Raw genomic sequence first — 16,867 nt, 5'->3', positions numbered from 1 at the left:
ATCCGCTATTCATCATTTCACAAAACCGGCAATAGTTGAAATCTACAAGCGAGAGACCCAAAAATTGCCTATAAAATTTAGATGGACTAGATCAGTGTTTCTCAGTTCAAATTTTCACCCCCCCTCCCCCCCCCCCCCCCCCCTATGGTTATTATCTATAAAAATTGCCTCGATCTGCAGCCTTTTTAACTTGAACAAAAAAAAACAAAACAAATCAACTTTCAACAACTGTTCATTATTTTGTACAGCGTTATAATGGTTACAGCTTAGTCTAAAAGTGAAAAAAAAAAAAAAACAAGCGTGTCAAAGAGCCTGAAACAACAAAAAAAAGATGACAATTCTTATTTTGTTGCAATTACACTTCACATAACAAAAACAAAGCCTTTTCCCTGGAGTCATCCGAAAATGAAATACTCACTGTTCGATTCAAAATTTTTGTGGGGTATCCAACCATCAAAAATACTCCATAGCTGCAATCAGAGATGGAATCAACTTTGCTGTCTTTCTGAAACAAAACGTCCACCACAGTGCACACAAATGAACAAGTTGGATCTCAGGAGCATATGACCTGACGAAGTGAAGATATGACCTGACTATATGAAGCTCCTCATCTTACTTCAACATAGTTCATTTGCGACACGATGCCACAAGATAGTGCCAAAGCAATGTTGTTTGTTTTTAAGAATAAAACAGTGCATAAGTAAGTTGTTTAATAAATAATTGGTGGATAACACAAAAAGGTACTCACAAAAAGCACTGTTATAAAGGATGTAACAAATTTTTATCACAAACTAGGCTGCTATTTAAATACTGTTGGTCAGCTAGCACTCTGCTTTTTTTCCACAATATGGTGCCAAGGCAATATTTTTATATTTGAGTACAAAAACAGTGGCTAAATACATTATTTGTCAAATAATTGGAGCAAAAAAAAGTCCACAAAACAAAATTACGGAGGATTTAATGTTGAAAGATTTCCACTAAAAAGCCTGCTCTTGAAATATTGCTGTTCAACTTCCTGCTATCACTCTTCTTCTTTCAAATTCACACTGTATTAAACAAGTGTTCTACCATCTGGTGGCCAAAGGTGGAATTACACTGAAATTTCACACAAAACACAACATAAAAGTTACCTGTACAAATAAATAATCCGCAAAACAGTGGACAGTGAACTCGGAAGTGCATTCTTGATTGACTGTATATCTATGACTTTTTAAAAACATTATTCTATAAATAATGACCTGAGATTTGAACATTTGCTCACTGCCAAGCTCAAAAAAACCGACTCAAAAAATGTTAACTACGAAACCCGTTTTTGCATTTTCCCACTGAAAAGCATCAGCTTACATCAGCACTTTAGATCTTTCTTTTTTTGAAATGATTATTTTCTGTGCTGAGTGAGCAATTCCATCCTCCGCAGTGGGGATTTCACTACTTTCCCTCCAGTTTTCATGGACTAATCTCCATTCCCTCTTTACCATTAACATGCGCAAATGCATTCAATGTCCTTTTTAATTAGCTTAATGTTCACGCGTGACACCTATTATCTGACGCACTCGGCTACTTTTAGTCTTCTTTATCTCCTGCAGACGTTTTCAGGGGCCGCTTGTTGTGGCCACAGGGCATTTAATCGGTAAAAATAGATGAATATTACGAGATCTTGTCATGCGGGGATTTTTCCAGGTTGATGCTAATGAGTTGGAATAATGGCACGCCACCTCGTCGGCCTGCCCGGACTCAACGTCTCAACCGCCCGCAGTGTGACTGATGTGCTCTGTCATCTGGGCGCGTAGAAGGCCACGTGCCGCCTATTTGTGCGCTTTGATGCATTTATAGATGTTTTTGGATATATGCCGTTTGAGTGTTTGAGCCTTTGGAAATCCGTCACGCTAAAGGATCGTTCACCTTGCATTTACTGTAATGCTCCTCCGCGTGACAGCTGGATGTCAGACGCTATGAATGACATCGTTTGTTTGAAGACCCGAATGTACGTTTAATCCATCAAAAAGAAAAATAGTCCAGCGGAAGGGTTTTTAAGCAAAAAAAAAAAAAAATACACCAGGGATATGACACAATGAAAGTCACCCACAAGTCCTAACTTATGTCCCATTAGTTCTTTCAATTATTTCAGCTGCACAAGCATGCATTAAAAAAAAAAAAGTTCACATATATATATATATATATATATATATATATATATATATATATATATATATATATACAGAGCAGTCGTTGTGCCACTCGGGAAAAAATACCAATTAAAATAAACCCACTTTTTCTTTAAAAATGAAATCATAGTACTTTGAAGAAACAACAACACATTTGAAAGTAATTATACACATAAAAATATATTTTTACCAATGTATAGCAATAAGATTTAGAAAAATGACATCCACTGACAATAAAGCTGATTTATTTTTCTTTTTTATAGTGAAAAATGAGGAAAAAATGTGAAATTTTAAGTAACTGAAGAACAAAAGATGCTGGAATATGATTTTTAAAATCCTATAATGCATCATTTTTTTAATTAATTCTTAGAATTGTCATGTCATATTGCAAACGTAAATGTATAGAAATACGAAAGTATTCTTTTGGAAAAAAAACATAATAGATAATATGATAAAAACATACCTATATGAGAGACAAAAGAAAAAAATATAATGCATTTTCTTTCATTTAAATACCAAATAATATATTTTAATTATTTACCAAATAATATATTTTTTTTTTTTATTTTTTTTTTTACATTTTGTAAAAAAACTGTAAGAGACAAAAATGTCTGGAAAAACAACAACACCAAACATAATTATAAATACAGTTATACATTTATGAGGGACAAAAAAAATCAATCAAAATTGAATGTATTTTTTTTCAAATTGATTATGAAACTATACGTTCAACGTTGTAGTTCAAAGAAAAAGACTGAATGAATTGAGAAAAGCTATGTTTTATGTCGAGGGAAATCAGCTAAAAACATGTTATAATATAATTTTTTCATCCAATAAAATGATTATTATTTTACAATTACAATAATAATTTTAAATTAATTAATTCAAGTCCGTTTACATCCGTTTTTTTGTCATAATAACAAAATGTAATGTTCTGGAAACAGACAATTATATTTAAAGAAAATATGTGAGACAACAATGTATGATTAAAACATTTAAACAATCATCAATAAGTCATGGCTGATAATTACCCAATAAATATTTCCTTTCATAGTGAATTTTGACTTTGACACATTTAACTTTACGTTTGACATCATTCCTTTTTTGTCCTGATCATATGACGACTTTGAGCTTCATGCTCTTTACGCTCTTTTCTCCACATCCTAGTGAGCCTCCCTTCAAAGGCTGCAGATCCAAGCAGGCAGCTGATTCATAATTCATGCTCAGACGGATATCTTCAAATGCATCCTGTGTGTTTCTTCTCATAGGCAAGCAATAGGGGTGCATACAAATCCTGCACATGCTATTTCCAGCAGAAAATCCACCCGGAAAAACAACCGTAGACGTTACGCAACACTTCCCGGCTATTGTTCCTGCTCCTACAGCAACATGTCTGTTTGACCGCATCCGATGGGTCACAGCTGCATCTTTGACCCCTAAACAAGAAGATAATAACGTCAAAAAGTAAATATGCAACTATAAATACAGCAGCTATGCTCTATTTTTGTGTCCAGATGAGCGGAGTTCTCTTTCTTTAAGTATTTTTTTTTTTATAATAATATATTTTATTAGAATTGTGACAGCGCAGCGAAAAACTGATGTCTGCGCCGTTGTGGGGGTGAACAGAACTGTCAAATTCCTGGCCAGTTGGAAGCAACTCCCCTTGTTCTTTTAACCCCTGTGTGTCCGGGTATTTTTCACCAGCCTGGCCCAATTTGGGCTGATTTTGAAAGGGTCATAACATCGTCAAATATAAATAGAGATTTAATTTCAACCTCTCAGAATTTAGTGGCATCAGCCCTATCCATACATATATAAATAGGGGAACCTATGCCCCCTTTATATGCAACAATTGTAAAAATGCGATGATAGCAAAAGTAACTAAGCTGTATTTTAATGTATTTATGAAATTGAAATATTTATTATGTCATAATTAGAATATTATGACTTTTGAAGACTTGCATTACAGGAGTCCAGGCTAAGCTAATCATCAAAGTGATTGAAAGGCTTGCGAATGTCATAAGTTAGCTGCTAGCGCCACCCGGTGGTTTTGGGGTGTCAACACAAACATTTCTATTGCGCCCCATTCGAAAGGATTCATGCAAAATTCAGGGGAAATGCAAGATTAAAACATCAAGTTTTCAATATGTCCAAAACTGACAATATTTCCAGTTTTGAATGGCAGCAAATGAGCCTGACATGGGCTAAATTTGACTTATTTCTTTCTGTAAATATAGATTATGTGTAATTTAATAATTTAATGGTACTTTTATGGCAACCAAGTAGCCGATATTTTGCCGTAAAAACTTTTTTTTTTTTTTAACAGTGACGTTTATACGGAAGCATCGATTCTGAATTTGCTGTAAATGAGCATTTGATTCTTTTGTGAATTTGATTTTTTTCAGACTGTCTACAAAGCCGTCTTTCGGTTTTCGTTCCTCTGCGAATGAACCGCAATGTAAACATAAACACAGTTTTTTGTTTTTTGTAAGTATTTTATGGCATGACTACCTCTTTGCTAAGAAAACAACACTCACAGTCAAGTCACTGCACCTCGGTGGATAGTTTGCATCCGGTACTTCCGCCTAATGTGCCAAATTAGCCAATGTTGAATTGCGCAGAATGGTCGCTGAACACACGGATGGATGGAGCCATTAGCAAGCAACAGCGGAACCTCAAACGTTTGTTCCGGAACCCCGATCACCAATTATCTGTCGTGTGCGTCATCCACTTAGAAGAAATTAAGATTCCCTTTTCTCCTTGGATAAGACGAAAAAATAAAAACGATGGGTTGGTAGCACTATTTAGCACAGTTATAGCAATTATTTTAGCAGCTTGATGTCAATTAAAAAGTCAAATTAAGTTGACCTGGGAGGTTACGTAGCGTTTAAGTTCATTGGGAATTTGGATACGCGCATGCATAACAAAGAAGGGGACGCTTTGCCCTCAATTTGCTGTTCAAAGCCCAACATATTGTCATATTGGCACACACTGGCAGTGTGGCTGCGTGCCACCGTGTATGTGTGTGTGTGTGTGTGTTCCTGTATGACTGTACTTGTGGGAACCGACATAGAGAGGACATTTTAGGACAAGTGAGGACGTTTAGGCTGGTTCATATCTCTTTTTGAGGGACAAGACTTGCTTATAGAGTATAGTTTTGGACTGGGTTAGGGTTAGGCAATCTGTTCTGATGGTAAAAGTTGGAGTTAGGGGCGTGGAAATGCATTGTGTCAATGGATGTCCTCACAAGTACAGTCATACAAATATACGCGCGTGTGTGTGTGTGCGCCCTTGGCTTTAATACAAAATGGGGACCAACCCTTGGGTTTCACTATATTTGTGAGGACCTTTTGGACTTGTGGGGATCATTATGGTGGACCCACAAGCTCAGATGCTCTTTTGAGGGTCAACACTTGCTTCTCAAGTATAGGTTTGAATTGGGTTAGGGTTGAGGTTAGGGTAAATGTTCGGCAATCATTTCTGATCGTTAGGGGGTAGGAAATGCATTATGTCAATGGATGTCCTCACAAGTACAGGCATACAAACGTGTGTGTTTCTTTGGGTTTCTTTGTGGGGACCTCTTGGTCTTGTGGGGACCATTTTGGTGGGCCCTGCAAGTTCAGGCCTTGTTTTGAAGGTCAAAACCCGCTTTTCAAGTATAGGTTTGAATTAGATTTTTGTTGAGGTTAAGGTAAGGGTTAGTAAGTCTATTGTCATGATTAAGGGTTGGGTTAGGTACTAGAAAATGCACATCAAAAAATGTCCCCATTACGTCAGAAAAAAACCCTTGTGTGTTTGTGTATTTGTGCACACAAGAGCAATTACAGAAGTTTGTTTAGACCCTCTTCAATTTGAATACATTACCTAGCAAATTTTGTGCCAAAGAGGACATCTGAAAGTCAGCGCCATTGATAAGGCAAGACGGGACGAGCCCAGCGTAAAATGAATGAATCTCGCAGACAGACACACCCCGAAAGCAAACGCGGCGCCGATGATGCGAACGCATTTGGGAAGAGCCAGTGGCCCTAAATTAGGAAGGGACGGCACACGCGTTGGACGTGGGAAGAGAGCCAAGCGCAAAAAGAAGTAAATGACTTTAGCTGTGTCACATGATTTCCCCGGGGTAAGGAGGCCGCCGGTCTGGCATTAAATGAAGCTGATGAATTTTAAGTATCACTTGAGGCAAAAGTGCCAATAACTAACAACTGTTTTTTTTTTTCCATTCAAAATAATTTCTTCAATAACGTCCCAACAGATCGTGTCCCATCCTTAGTATACAGCCAGCAAAATTTCTGAGAGACAGCAGCTACTTGATTTCTACATGGTGTTCTGTAAAGAAGCCTTATATGATCATTTCCACCTAAAATAAGCCCTGTCAATGCAGAGGTAAGAAAAAGAAAGGCCATTTTGACTACAAAACACAATGCGGGTAGATAGATGAACTCCGACGACAATATGGCCTTTTACTGATGCGGAACGTATCGCGAGGGTTTATTGCATTCGGTTGGGTCGTAAATAAAGTCAAGCAGTGAATGAAAATGTTCATGATCTGAAAGTTTGGCTCTTATTTCTCCCGCAAAAGCCAAGAAAAACATGTCAGGCGTCTGACAGAGATCGTTCCCCAACACCTTGTTTTTGCTTGCCAATGCAATCGCACATAAAGAAAACGAAGTGAGTGACTGACTGCCCTCGGCGCCGGTGTATAATTCTCATTTTACACTCTGCTGACTTGCTCGCCGCGCGTCCGGACTCTCAAGCGCGTGTGTGCGCACAAACGTGCTTACGCGTACCCCTCGTGACGAGGAGAAAAGCGCCATGCCGCCCCTGCCGGGTCAGAGGTGGCGCCGGACGGCAAATTGAGCTCAAGGACGACAGGCGATTCATCTGAGCAGATCAAAACAGGCTACGATAGATGTCAGATGTTGTTTTCAGTTGAAGTGTGTTTTTCTTGGTTTTATTACATAGCTAGAGGAGCGGGAGGCTTGACGTACAGCGCCCGACTGTCTCAAGGTCATTTGCCACGAGTCACATTTGATTTAGAAGCTTAAGGGAATTGTCAAAACAAATTGTCCAAAAGGTCAATTGATCGCAGATGCTACAAAATGGCAGCAAAGCAGTTTTTCTCTTGGAAAGGGATTTGACTCAGATATGATAAATGTTCTGACCGTCACCTCAACACTAACACCATCTCTTGGTACTAACTTGTTACACTGGTAGGTTTATACTAGACGGGACCTTTGCCCAAGAAGAAAAATGTCTTTTGGGGTTAATAGGTTTCTAAAAAAATAAATCACCAAATATTGTTGGTAAATTCACAAATGGCTAAACGTGAATACCGTATTTTCCGTATCATACCGTATCATTGGGCGCAGTCTCAATCATGGGGTCTAATCCCGGTTTTAACCCATACCCAGGATGCACAAAAAAGAAAGGCACGTACTCAAACAACATTCGTTATTTCTCTGAATGTTTTATCGCTTTCGTCATACGTACTGCCTGTGTTACTTCGTGTTCTTTGATTGGTTTATCGCTGCCTGTGTACGTACTGTACGTATTCCGTAATGTTCTATGACTGGTTTAGCGCTTCCAGCATACTTACTGCACATACTACGTAGTGTTCTCTGGTATGGTCCATTCAGAGGTGCTGGAGAGGAGGGTCCGTCAGTTGTCGAACCTCAGATTCAGGAGGAGCGGTGTGGTTTTGGTCCCGGCCTTGGAACAGTGGACCAGCTCTAGACCCCTCGGCAGGATCCTCCATTTTCGCCCAACCGGTCTACATGTGTTTTGTGGACTTGGGGAAGACATTCAACCTTGTCCCTCGAGGAGCTCTGTGGGGGGTACTCTGGGAGTACGGGCTACCAGACCCCCTGATAAAGGCTGTTCGGTACCTGTACCAACGATGTCAGAGATTGGTCCGCATTTCCCGGAGTAAGTCTGGTTCCAAGGAGGGTGGGACTCCGTCAAGGCTGCCCTTTGTCACCAATTCTGTTCATTACCTTTATGGACAGAATCTCTAGACGCAGCCGAAGCATTGAGGGGTCTGCAGCGGGTCGCAGCAGAGTGTAAAGTGGCTCCAATGACGATCAGCACCTTTAAATTTGAGACCATGATCCTCAGTCGGAAAAGGGAGGATTCCCTCGGAGAAGAGCTCCTGCCCCAAGTGGAGGACTTCAAGTATCTTGGGGTCTTGTTCATGAGTAAAGGTAGCATGGAACGGGAGACGACAGGCGGATCGGTGCGGCGTCTGCTGTAATGCGGACTCTGTACCAGTCTGTCGTGGTGAAGAAAGAACTGAGGCGAGAGGGGAAGCTCTTTATTTACCGGTCGATCTACGTTCCTATACTCTCCTATGGACACGAGCTGTGGGTCGAAAGAACGAGATCCCGGATACCAGCGGCCGAAATGAGGGTGTCCAGGCTCTCCCTTAGAGATAGGGTTAGAACCATAGTGTCGAGCCGCTGCTCCGTTAAGGTGGTTTGGGCAACTGGTTAAGATGCCTCCCGGACATCTTCCTGGTGACATGTTCTGGGCATATCCCACTGGAAGGAGGCCCCAGGGACGACTCAGGACACGCCGGAGAGACTATGTTTCTCGGCTGGCCTGGGAAAGCCTACTGATCCCCCTCGGAGGAGCTGGACGAAGTGGCTAGGGAGAGGGAAGTCTGAGCTTCCCTGTTGAGGCTTCTGCCCCCGCGACCCGACCCCAGGTACTGAAATCGCTTTGAAAGAAAAAGTGGTATTAAACATCCCGATACGTAAATCAGTATTACTTTCCATCATATAAGTTGGGAAAACGGCTTCATCAGCGAGAAATAAATGCTACCTACCGCACAAGAGAAAAGTTGAGTCTAATAGTTTTCTTGTGCCATACTGCCAAGCCATTTACCACGCGGACTAACTTCATTGTGATTTATGGCAAATAGCATGCCCTGTCCGTCAGCCAGCCACCCGTGGGGGTCCTTGACAGTGCTGCTTTGTCCTTATTACCTGCTGTAAACCATAAACAGCAGACGTTTCTCTGCCTTCTCAAAGTGTCCACTTGACAGCCACCGTCCCCTCTCGCCCTGTCAGAGCTTAACCTTTCGCTTCTCGTTTCCGCCGCGTGCACTTTTACACCCTCCGCCCCACCCCCTCGACGCCATGCGAAGAGGCGCCAAGCAGAAGGTTATGACTTTTGGCCGAGTGATGGATGAGCGTCGCGAGGCATTTAGGGGAACATCTGGAGGCTTAGAGATGACAGGTGTTGATGCGCTCGCTCTCAAGTCTCTTGCCCTTTTCACACGGGGTTTTTGGCCTCCTTGGGCGTCTTTTGAAATAGGGGTGGGCAAACCTTATTGTGCCAAAGAAACACATTTGATTCGTACAACAGAAACAACAACAAAAGGCCCAGTTTTCAGATAACAAAATTTTAATTACTTTTCTTTAATCATATATATGTGTATATATATATATATATATATATATATATATATATATATATATATATATATATATATATATATATAACCATTAACTATAGCATCAGGGGTGATATTCAACACTTAAGATTAAGATTTTGCAGTAATATAAATAAATAAAAATATGAAAAAATAAATGATGAATAAATAACACTCATACAAAAAACAAAACGTAAAATTCACTCAAATACGACTTTTGAGATTTTGGCCAGCCACATATCCCATTTTATCAAAAATATTTTATCAGCATCTTTAATATTTTAATGGAAAAAAACAAGTATAAATTATGTAAATATGTATTGTCCCTATTGTTTCGCCTTTCGAGAGGCGTCTCCTAGTCTCTGTTGTGAGTGGCTGAGTCCATTTTTTTTACAGTTCTTCTTGCCATTCAATAAACTGCTGTTTTAAAATGATGCGAAAGAACAGGAATCTCAATAAAGCCATAAAATTAAAAAAAAAAAAAAAGCAATACAACAAGAGTGCAAATTATGTAACTCAGCGATCGATTTTATGACTGCAACATTGTGGACCAAATGAATTGACTTTCCATCATTTCTCATCGTTTGTTTTCCTGTCCTGGAACTTTTCTGACATCCCTTGTATTGTTTTGTAATGAGCTTGTGTGTCACACTCATCTAGATGTAAATGTATTCCGGTACAAGTTGGTCCTCTAATTTATTAATCCGGATGAAGCATCATCAATTTAGCGCTTGTCTCGCTATCAACTCTCTGTGTGAGGGGTGTGAGCTTTGCCAGTTCCACAATATTGTTGTTTTTTTCCCCCTCTTCCCTACACTAGTGCAAGGGAAAAAAAAAACAGGAAATGCAGAGGCAGCGCGCTTTGTGACAAGCTGTAACGGCTTCATTTTTAATATGACAAAGACGCAGGCGGCTGGCTCGAGAGGCTGCCGCTTGCGTGCCCCCGTGTTGCCACTCTTGCTTTTATCGCGGCGGGCCCGCCATCCGCTATGCATTTCTCGTGTCGGCTGCAGCCGTGCATGAAACGCCTCGCCCAATGAACGCCTGTTTTGTGTGTATGTATAAAGCTAGTCTTCCCCACTTGTGAACTTGTACGGCTTTGGGAAATTTGTTTACCGCGGTACCTTCGAGTTCCGGCGCCCCAAAATTTGCCTGAGCCGATATACACCAACATTTTGTCAGCAAAGTACTTTGCTTCGGATATTCTTCGTCGGCGTTTTTGTCCAAGGGGCGGGGGTGTTGCTTGCACATTTTTTAAGTTGCGAAAAAGCACTTAAAGATCCAGGAGTGCCAGGAAACTTTTCACGCAACCATTAAGAGGTGTTGCACTCACCGAAAAAAAAAAAAAAATGCACTAGTCAACTTTTGAAATTTCATTAGGTGCTGAGCTGTTGTGAAAACCAGCAAAGGCTGTTTAAACCCATCTTATTTATTTGTGTTCACTATTGTGTTCATTTTGTCTCAGCAATCCAAACACCATTGGAAACTCCAGGATGTCCTCTACTGAGCACATCAGGACTTAGTAGTATAGCTCCAATGAGTTAATCGATATAGAAAAAATAGAAATGTCCACCACAGTGGACACATTAGTAAGGTAAATGTCTGTTTTAAAGAAGCTCACGATCTCATTTGCCCTTGTGTGTATCATGAGGGAGACGGGCACTCCTACAAGACACATGATTGGCACCCGACGCGAACATCGACCAATGAGAGCAGGATTAAATACAACTTTGATCAGTGGTTGCATCAAGAGCCAATCACGTGTCTAGTAGGAGTCCCCCTCTCCCTCATAAAATTCACGCAGATTAGATTGACGTGGAGGAGGAGGCAAATCTTATACCAAGATTCTTTTTTCTAATCAATTGGAATTTCAAGTGTAAACACTTGATTGTTATCATGTTTGTTCAGCTGCAAGCTTCACTGTAATTAGACTTTCGGGCGCCGCTCAAATAACCGTGGCTCTCTGTGAGACTACAGCCAAAGAGAGAGGAAGGGAAGGGATAACAGCACAGTTACTGTATAAGGTATAATAATTTAAGATTTAAGCAATTATGTGAACTGCAGTAATATTTGTCTTAAATATGTCAAGTATAAACACTTTTCATATTTGTGAAAAAAATTCCCATATACACATGCATGAAAATTCTGCCGGGCTGTGACGCTACTTCACGGTTTTTCACTTATCGCGGAGGGTTCTGGTCCTCACCGGGAAAAACGAGGGGAACAAAAAGGAAGTTACTTCATTATTTTTATCTTTATTTACTTTACTTACTTTACTTTTTTGCTTCTCCTAAATATATTTACAGTTGACAACCACTTTTCGAGATGAATGAACCAGGGCGGCGCATGGCAAAAACCTGCCACTAATTGTTTTAAGTTCTATAGCATGATTTGAAATTTCCATCCAGCCTGAGAATAGATTTTCCTCCATGTGGCCCATGAGCTAAAATGACTTTGACGCCCGTAGATCATGGTATTTTTCCACTTTTCACAGCTGGATACATGCATATAAACGACGTTTTGACCTTACTGGTTATATAAAAGTCAGTCGGTACAAAGTTGAATCTTACCTCACCGCTATGAAGCCGTAAGGTAAGATACACATATGTTATCAGCCGTTAACATGCACAAGAAGGACATTAACCTGTTAAACAGAGCGGAGACCAACTTGCAAATGTCCAAACATCATTAAAAAGTCTGTTCCCAAGTTAACAGCGAGGTTAAACGAGAACTCTCTAGCCTTAATGAGCGTCAAGTATTATTGAGATGAACGCAACTGGTGCAAACAATCAAGGTGTCGCCGGCACTGGAGCGATTATTTAATGAGCTTAAGATGATGAACGTGACCTCATAATCACCCCGGGAAGTGAAGAAAATGAAAGGCGACCTTTTGGAGTGGCTGATTTACCCACGTCTGCTCATTTGCCGCTGTTGACGAGATGAGAGGGGACGATTATTCCATTAGCTCGGGACGAGAACGTGTCACGTTGTAAGGCCGAACGGTTAATGCGGTGCTTCCCTTTGTGTACGTGAATAATTTATCATCGTTAATTGCAAGCACTGCGCAAGCGTGAAGTGAGTCGTACGGAGGCGCGGTGAACTTTTGCTATTTGCGGGGATTAGGTACCAACACTTGAAAAAAATTGACGAGAAATGGCACTTTCATGAATCGTCCCGATAGTTTCCTTACTTTTTTTTTTTTGCGGCTATATCCTCATCATTTTCTGCATATATACTCATCACTTACCGTACTTTATAAACACCTAAAAAGGATGGTTGGGTTCTCCAAATCTTCCTGTTTTAGCACAGCATAATCCCACTAGCAGCAAGAAAGTTTGACACATTTAAATTCATTTATTAATTTGCCCTTTAGGAATCATTGCCTCCATCTGTTCCAGACCGGGATAGTGGGAAGCTTGTATAGAAAGTGCAGTTGCTTCAGTGCCAGCTAGATGTCAGCAGATGACAATAATGACAAATAGAGAAGATACTGTGCATCACCACAGTATGCAGTGTGTGTGTGTGTGTGTGTGTGTGTGTGTGTGTGTATATATATATATATATGTATATATATATATATATATATATATATATATATATATATATATATATATATATATGTATATATATATATATATGTATATATATATATATATATATATATATATATATATATATATATATATATATATATATATCGTTTAGAGTTAGATGAAATTGGAAATGATAGACCTGATCCAAGGTAAATAATTGCATTTTCAATTTGAATGGGATGCAGGCTCTCAGTAACCTCCAGTAGAGGGCAGTGTGTGTCTTGTCGCCATGACTTTTTCGTTTCCTTGAATACAAGGCTGTCAAAACATCCGACATGTGCCTCCCACTCACACACACTGTAGGTCTTTGTTTGAGCCAGCTGAAGGTGCTGGAGCACACAGGAAGCTGGAAGCAATAAAGCTGCCAGGCGATTTTTTGGGGGGATTGTTCGAGTGTAACTTGGGCCTCTCTGGTAATGGTTTTATATCCCCTTATAACAAGCCCAAAAAGAAAAAAAAAAACACCTTGAAATGCATGACAGAACTTTAACAACGAGTCTGAGTTGCAGCTCAGAATTTCACTTTTCCATCTAATTTGCAAGAGCAAAAAAACAAAAGATTCATGATGATTATGATTCATTCTTAGTCAACATTCTTGTGGGTTTTCTCATTTGTGCTCAATTTGATCGCAAGCTTTCTGAATCCTCATACGACCACTTTTGCAAGTGATGTATCTATTTCGGAGCGTGTATTAGCTTTGGATAATTGCTATTGGCGGCTTGATTGGGATTCGTTTAGAATGTACTCCTTTGTTCATTAATCAACAACAAATATGGGCTGGCGGGATGAGGAGCCAACCCCTTTTTAACCAGATATTGATCCAACCATTAATAAGGTCATCACTTACTACAGTATGTGATTCTTTGTACTCTAATATATAGCAATGCTGTGCAATTAAAGTCTTTTGTCCACTTTGTGATGAGCTTGACTTTGTAACAAATTGATTTTCTCACAATTTTTTATTTCATTTAAGTTTGCCTTTTTGCCTCTTTTTTTTCAAAGAAGGTTTGTTAGTGTTTATTAGTTCAAGGTAAATATTTGAGTGCAGAAAAAGATTAGATTAGTTTATAGGGCACGGGTAGGCAAACATTTTGATGCGAGGTATCACGATAATTTTGGTCAATATTGAACTCACGATTATTCATCACGTTCGGTCAAACATGTCTATTTATTGCTGTTTTTTTTTATATGTATAAACAAATAAAAAAGAATGAAACCTGATTAGAACCAAGCACATTAATTACTTTGATTTAATTACATTTAATTATTTACATTATCGTGATCACGATTAAAATTCGATTAATCGTGCTGCCCTAACCGCTATCCTTCACGATATTAACATTCACTCTCCCCCAATTGATTATTTCTTCATTTTCGGCAGGCCGGATTAAAAACCACAATGGGCCACATAAAGCCCCCAGGCCGTATTTTGCCCATGAAATTTCACCCTATAACCATCTTGCCTTAATCAAAATAGGGTGATAAAGTAAAGTAAATAAATGTTTGACCTGTCTTTGTGCGTTTGGCAAAAAAAAAATGTAGTTAAATAGAAAACTACAAATTAAATTGATAGAAAAAGATGACATCAAAGGACATTTTCAATAAAAATATATTTTTTTAAAAATGTATTACATAGGTTTGGTCAGTTATTGCGTTTTGAAAAGCACTTTCATTTTGAATGTATTTTGTTCTTGAAAATATTTATTTGGCCAATTGACATTGACCAGGATGATACCAACATAACCTAGCAGTGGAAATTCAGATTCAGGCCTGCAGTGTAAACCTAAACTTGTGTTTGTGTAAAGAAGACGAAAAAAAAAAAAAAGCAAACGCTGCATGCTTGAAGCAGAGATGATTCAAACAGCAGGAACGAGCAAATGCACATTCAGCTTGCATGACCCTCCGCCGCCGAACTGATTGAAGTGCACTGAGGTGTTTCAGCCCTTGAATACGACATGCTCCTGGTCAGCTGACTTTTTTTTTTTTTTAAACCTTTGACTCCACCTTGCCTTAATCATCAAGCCAGGGAGCACCTAGCAATTCCTCTGTACCTTTGGGTGCATATCAAATTCGGGCGTGGCAGTTGAAGATGTTGCTGATCTTATCTGCAATCGTTAGCCAAGCATGGATTCAGTCAAACTTTATTATATATATATTTTTTTTCTTTTTTTTCAGTATACACATACACTCGACCCCCTCCTTTTTGCAAACATTGAATTGAGCTTTTTGTATGTAATCCCCAGCACAGTATAGTAAGCCGAGGCTCAGATGAAAATCTCCCAAAGTAAGACTTTGCAGTCAGCCGGCACAATACTGAGGGAGATCAATTCGGATTAAGAGGAAAAAGTTGACAAAAGCTTTTGTGATGCCGGGCTCCAAAATAAATATTAACCAAATTAACGATTCCCTCGGTTAAAGTAGAACTAAATCTCTCCTTGCTGCCGTGGTAAAGTTGTTCAAACGGGAAAAAAAATATGTATTAATTCTGCATTATGCTGTGGACATAATTTGGCTTCTTTCATATATTATATATACGTATATATATTTAGATATTTCTGAATAGTTAAAACAATCATACACCCTATCGGAAGATAAACTTGATTGATGTTAATTGATTAGCTTCTGTTTGTCTCGCCAACCAGCATTAGTAGCGCCAGAAAATGCAGCTCTTTTTATGGTTTACCAATATTTGTTATCATACTATTAGCCTCATTCATTACCTGTTAGCCTATGTGAACTATTAATTAACCTGATTATCAGCCTCCATAGTGGTTTGTTAACACACTCTTATATGTGCTAGATCATCTGTTAGTCTCTTTTGAAGGTTTAGCTAACTGTTAGCTGTTTTTTTTCTCTTTTTTTTTAATAGAATACTCGAGTTAGCATTCCATTCAACTGTTAGCATTAGTTAGCAGCCACTTTGCTCTGGTTTTTAGCTTCTATGTGCTTTTTTTCTTTCATATACGAGATCAAATATATCACATACCATCAAAGGGATTCTTGTATACAATTTTTATAATAAATGGACATCATTTTGAAGCAGATTGCTTCAGAAATGTGATGACAGCAAATCACACCGGACCGAGTTCAACAACAAAGGAAACGTGATGATATGGGGTGATTATTGTTCAGCTAATAGAATGGCGTTATAGTCAAGGACATCCATTGTTTAATTTCATTTCCTGCGTCACGTATCGTCGATGTTTTTGCCAGACAGTTTGTCTCTGGGGAAACCCTCTTTGTAAAAACTTGACCTTATTCCTCCATTCCAATTCAAAGATTGCCGACGTGAGCATGGCCTCCAATCATTTGAAAAAATAAAAATAAACAAAGCATTTATGAATATTCAGAGCGATGAGTCATATGTCACCGTAACAATGATTGAGCTTGAAATTTGCCGGTAAGCGTCAGCTAATGAATGCACACAGCTCATCTTGATTTATTTGGATGGGAAATGTTTTGATGGACCTTCTATGCCCTCAATCATCATGGAACTTTTTTCCCAAAAAGTTTGAAAAAGGTTAATGACTGTCATCAAAACCGAAATTGAGCGGGTGACGCGTCCCTGAATTCAACTGATTTGAATTTTTGTTCATTGTTTTCGTCAGCTTACTTCAATTGACCCGGTGGCCATTTTCGGAAAACAACAAACATTTGTGGCCCTGTGAGCAAAC

General features: G+C 39.2%; 1 protein-coding gene across 2 annotated transcripts in view; it reads left to right on the top strand.

Annotated features, from left to right (window-relative positions):
* Positions 1–16,867, top strand: part of tunar (TCL1 upstream neural differentiation-associated RNA) — a 60,221-nt gene that overhangs the window by 5,996 nt on the left and 37,358 nt on the right. The window contains exon 1 of one of the 2 annotated variants that reach the window (XM_088433119.1): positions 16,838–16,867. This exon is cut by the window's right edge and continues 95 nt beyond it. The exons of the other annotated variant lie outside the window; for it this stretch is intronic. The gene's annotated coding sequence lies outside the window, so the exon portion shown is untranslated. Of the gene's footprint in view, positions 1–16,837 lie in introns of those variants that run through there. 2 annotated transcript variants of the gene reach the window in all.

This window comes from Hippichthys cyanospilos, chromosome 14, assembly GCF_059441005.1.
Source record: "Hippichthys cyanospilos isolate Australia breed blue-spotted pipefish chromosome 14, RoL_Hcya_1.0, whole genome shotgun sequence".
NCBI classification, from domain to species: Eukaryota; Metazoa; Chordata; class Actinopteri; order Syngnathiformes; family Syngnathidae; genus Hippichthys; species Hippichthys cyanospilos.
The sequence above is the reverse complement of the archived record's forward strand: the minus strand, read 5'-3'. Positions and strand labels throughout refer to the sequence as shown.